This window comes from Stegodyphus dumicola, chromosome 7 (assembly GCF_044657685.1).
Source record: "Stegodyphus dumicola isolate Sdum_Otavi_A_Nest chromosome 7, ASM4465768v1".
NCBI lineage: Eukaryota > Metazoa > Arthropoda > Arachnida > Araneae > Eresidae > Stegodyphus > Stegodyphus dumicola.
Genome location: NC_140774.1, coordinates 182,853,639 through 182,859,638, shown reverse-complemented (window position 1 = coordinate 182,859,638; position 6,000 = coordinate 182,853,639).

Genomic DNA, 6,000 nt, shown 5'->3' with positions numbered 1-6,000 from the left:
TTATGCGTTAGTTCATAGTATAGAAGTTGGAATTATAACAAAAAACATCATAATATTATTACTATTCTCAGTTATACATATCCTCATCGGGAAGACAAAGATTACTTGATACTGTCATCATGAATAAAGGTAAAATCTCGAAATTCGCCGAGTGAATAATTTTTATCGATACAGTATGCGTTTAAGAAGTCTCTACATGGAGATGGATTTTATGGATGAAAGAGACGTATTTCAGTTGAAAGAAGTTAGTTCACAAACAATTCACTGTGTTCGATAATGTAAAGAGAATTTATTAAGTTTGACAGTACAATTTACGAAGTTGTACTGTCAAACTTAATAAATTATCATCTTCTTCAGTAAATGCTCTCGTAGGGTCATAGTCATAATACAGGGAAGACCCAATCCTCCTAGTCACACTGGACCATATGATTATAAAGGGTCGACCCCCTCAAGACCACAAAAGGAAAGAAGAGAGAAAAAGAAGCTAATTAACTAAAAATAATTGGAGGTTAATTAACGAACTAAAAATAAGGAAGAGACATACAAACAACGAAGCACAACACCAAACATTCAAAATCCTAAACCAATTAGAAACCCCACGGGCAAACAGAGTGGCGGAAACTCTCAAGAAATCATTCACATGAACACATGAAGAGTCATTCACATGAATTTTCGGAACAGGCACAGGCGGTCCAAAGCCATCGAGGAATTCCCAATTTAAATAACCTTCAGAAGGTCAAACCGAATTCCCTACAGTATTACTTTAATAGCATATTATTTGTATAATCATAATTCTATTTAAACTATTAATTTATTTTAAAAATTTACTTTAATAGTCCTACCACTATCTGAATTCAAATGTATTAATTATCTTTAATAATCATAGAAAAGAAGCTCCAGGACTGCCAATAACCAAAACTGGAAAAATTTAACATTGCCATGTATCATATTAAAACTTTAGTAATTACTCCATTTAAAACTTTAAAATTTCAGAACATTTTAAAATCAAAAACTACAATTAAAAATTTAAGAAAAAATATAAAAATTCCATAAAATTTGAAATTTAAAAATCAAAATCCTAAAACTCAAAACCACCATTAATTTCGATAATTTAAATTTGGTAAACCATCAGGATTCTCAACATTTGCAAGGCCATATCCATGCAACAACCAACCGCATCTCCCCGAAACACCGCATGCACAAAACATCCACAATGCATTAAATAAAACAGTACACAGAAAAATTTCAAAATTTTCGTAGTAAACCTATAAATACTCATAACTGAGAATATAATACATATAATCAAAAGATAAATATACACAATACTAAACACATATTCCAAATTCAACTCTATTAGAATTAATCAAATCCATTGCACATTTAGAATATGTTTTTAAGATTTCCAAGTTCCATGACTTATCTCCCAAACATTTCTTTCTCAAATTTTCCAGTAAGGAACAATGATTCAAGAAGTGATCTGCGTTACCAACTTGATGGCAATGACCACACAAGTCTGAATTTTGTAAATTAAATCTCGAGAGGTACGCGGGAAATCTTCCATGCCCAGTTAAAAACTGGTTTAAATCAATATTACTAATTGGTCGCATACCATTTTGAATTTTAATAGACTTCAAAAGACCCACGCACCTCTCTGATTCATTCCATCTAGTATTCCAAATATCATTATAAAAATTTTTCATGTTTCTAATTGCATAACTTCTCGAACCAGAAATTTCTATTTATATTCGCAATCATCATTAGTGGTCGCCTCTTTCTTTAGCCAGCACATCGGCCCTTTCATTTCCAACAAAGCCAACATGTGCTTTTATCCAGTGTAAATGAATGCACATATTCTGCATCAAAAATTTCAATAGACATTTAATATCAAATATTAATAAATTAGTAGGACGGGCCGAGGTCAAGGATTGAAGTAAAGACATACAATCAGTATATATATGAATAGGATTAACACAAGTCAAATTTTTCTTAAACCATTGAAGGGCTTTAAGTAAAGCACAGCATTCCGACTGAAATACAGAATTATAATTATTAAGCTTATATTTTTTATTTTCAATTTCAGGTCCATAATGATAAATCACAAATGCTGCATCCAATTTATCATCTTGCCTGGACCCGTCAGTATAAATATCCAATTCTCCAATTATTGGGAGTTTGCAATCAAATTCAAAAACACATAAATCAGAAGGATGTACCAAAATATTATTAATTCTTTCAAACATATGTCTTGTAATCAAAATATTTTTATACAATTTAAAATCAAGTCTACCAGTTCTGAACAAAAATTTTTCAAAACATAATTTATATAAAATTGAAAGAGGCGGCGGGCCGGCTAGAACACAGAGCACCTCAGTTGAGACAGTACGGAAACATCTTGTAATCATTAAGCACCAGCTCCTCTGTATCGCATCGAGTTTGTTCCTCAACCTGACCATGTTTGTTCCTCAACCTCGCATCGAGTTTGCTCTCGTAGGGTAACTGTTAGCACAACCGGCTAGCAGTCGGAAGACCTATGGTTCGAATCCCGATGAGGGCATACATGGTTTTCATGTTTCCTGCGGCGGAAGGAAAAATAACTCTTCATTGGTTCCTGAATAAAATATGCTGGACGATAATTCGGCCTCATATGAATTTGAGTCTCCTTTCGCTAGCTGTAGACGCCCATTAACCTTTTGAAGACGAGATGGCCATTATAGTGGCCATAGAGTCCTCTCTTTGAAAAGACGGGGTTGTCCACTTTAGTGGCCATGTCTTTTTTCCCCCATTTTCCAGTCTGAAAAGTGGTGTGAAATGTCAAATTTGACGTCGCTAGGGTTTTAACCACTTATCTCTTTCAAAGGTCTTTCTTCCTTTTGCGACATAGATGCACCCCTCTGAGAATCCATTAAACTACACACAAGAGCCTTTGTTGAAAATAGGAGGTTAGCTTTGTTAGCTTTTACTGCTACCAAAGCCCCGGCCTCAAAAGGTTAAATGGGTGAGAATATAAATAATTATCGGCTTCCTTAGTGTGACCTATAATAGAGTAAGTAAGTGGTAGCCTCTCCAGCTTGCAGTCGGAATCCCGACGTGCGAATCCCGACGAAGAAATACTCTTATTTTCTCGCTTTTCTCGCTCAGCCACCAGAGGGCATCACCTATGCGCCTGCAACGAGAGTAAAACCGAGGATGTCACTCAATATAAACGTCGCCTGCATGGGCCTCTGTGAAAGAAAAAGACATCAAACAATTGCAAATTGTGCAAAATAAAGTGCTTAGGCAGATGACCAACGCACATATGTATGTCATCAATATCACCTTGCATCACGATTTGCAACTCCACTCAATAAAGGAGCACCTACATAAACTGAACTTGCAATTTTTCAAAAAAGCACTGAACGGTGACCATCTTGCGATTTTTGACACATTTAATTATGTTATCCTCCCTGATAATGAGGATTTGAGACCACTCGCGGCTCACCTCACCCACGACTCAAATTTCCCCACATAAATTATGACTTCTACATAACTGTATATTCCCATTAATATAGTGTTTATGCATTTTGTATGTAACTTTGATTAATAAAACTTTTGTATATTGCTTTTTGTAGTCTTGTATTTCTTATTTCCCACTGATGACATACACGCCACTCGTCTCTGTCCATGATCGTCTTCTTTGCTTGACTCTGCGATTTTTTTGATGGCCCCCCTTTTTACCACCTCCATATCTTTTCTTATGTGAAGATAGAATTATTGTGATGCGCCTTCGTGGCATAATTTATGGAGCCGGAAAAGCGTCCATGACCTGCATTCTGGCGATATTTATACAGTCAGTCAGTCAATATAAACAGATGACGGTTCCACGCGAAGAGTGGTAAGATATTGTTTCCACGCGAAAGTGGGAACTGAAGAACTGTATAATTCCACGCGACGGTGGTAACTGAGGAACTGTATATGATAGCGAGCGTGAGTAGGCGCCAAGCAGCTATTTAAAATAATTAAAGGTTAACCAGAACTCTGTTTGTATCCAACAAGCGCAAGAAGCCGCAACGGCACTGTCATTCGATTCAATCTGTAATTTTCTTTTGTTTTCATTAAATGTCTATGGTGTGGAAGACGTGTAAGTGTATTTTCCCTAAGGATAGCATCTTCAACTCCCCAACCACATATATAAGATGTATAAATTTATGCATCAACTGACGGACACAGGGATGAACTGGCCTGCTGAAGATTGTCAGTCTGTTCACTAAACATTCCCATATAGATCTTTATATCATGTCATCCGACTAAACAAAAGTTAGCTTCATTTTATTCCTATGTTTTCCGTGCTCTTCAAGTTTGCTCCTCCAAACTAGCCCTTGATGAAGAACTAAATTATTTAAAAGCAATAGCTATTGACAGGGGCTTTCCACCCAACATTATTAATCAAGCAGTTAAAAAATTCTCATTTCAACACACTAAAAGGCACACTCTTGTTTTAGGAGATTATAAAAATTCTGTTGTCATTCCCTTCTTTCCATCAATTAGCTATAAAGTTGCACATATTTTGCAGAAATTTAACTTTCGGGTTGTTTATTCTCCCATCAATAAAATTCCGAGTTCCATACTCAAGGACCCCATTCCGGATATGAATTCATGGGGTATTTATAGGATTCCTTGCCAGAGCGGTTTAATTTACATTGGCCAAACTAAGAGAGCCTTAAAATTTCGCGTCAAGGAACATGAGGCATATGTTAGAAAAAAGGAAACACAGAAGTCTTCTGTTGCTCAACATTGTTGGTCCGAAAACCACACTTTCAGTTTTTCTGCTGCCAAAATTATTCAAAAAACATCTTCCATTGGAGAACTGGATTTTCTAGAGGCATTTCACATTCATAAAAATCTTTCTGTTCTAGTTAACGATCCTAATTCCAATCCAAATTTGCCTTCGGCCTTTAAAGAGATTATGTTTTAGTTCTGGTTTCACCAACAGATGGCGCCACTTGCTTATTCTTGTCCAGGCTTTCTTATCTTATCTAATCATTATTTCCTATCTGGTTCATTTGCGGTTTTGCAGCTGAAGATGGTGGTTCGGTGAAACCATCGAAACTAGTCCTGTGAAAATTTTGTAAATATAACGCTGATTTTTGTTGTTTGACTTCTGAATTAGTATTCCCATATGATATATTATTACTGAGATCACCCTAACCAATAAACTGTCCGTAACTGTTCAGAGCTAGAGCCCTTCTTTCCAGACTAATCTAAAATGCTGTAAATAATGCCACTAAAGACTTAGATGTAAGGTTAATGGTCTCATTAGAGCACTACCTCGATTAATACATACATCACTTTATATTAAACTATTCGCTTTGTGATTAACGGTATATAAACATCTCAGTTGCTGTGTAGAGTGTCAAAACCAACGTATTTGAAATCTCTTTTAAGATTAACTGAAGTACTGTTTTTCAGAAACACTTCTAATCCTCTTGGAATTTAGGCAAGGAAAAAAAAAACTGTCACGCAATTAAACCTATTTAAGAATGTAAGGTTTGCTATTATTTTTTATTAACAATTTATTTCATGTTTTGGATCTTTACTGTTACTTCTTATTTCCGTTTCTTCGCCGGAATGCAAATTAAACTGCAATATTTAAGTTGAGGTTTTAAGACATATCGTGTTTCTGCTTTTGGGTGCGCGCATGCTATGTTTCTCCCAGTTCCAACAGCTTGAATTCCTCGGCTTTATTTGCTGCATTATTTGATGCCGATGTTTGAAAGTCTATGCTGGTTAGGTTCGCGAGCCAACTTCGCGTTAGTTTCATTTGTGTAGTCCTTGAATACTAGCTTGTTTAAATATTAGTTGACTATTATTTTGAAGTCATCTAGCCATTAAGTATTTGGCTGAGTGTGTGTGAATACTCTGCATTCTCTTCTACTTTAATTAAAATAATCTACTCATATAAGCGGCGACTGGAATGAGAGTGGAAACATATGAGTGAAATCTGTTTTTCAAAAATGGCCACAA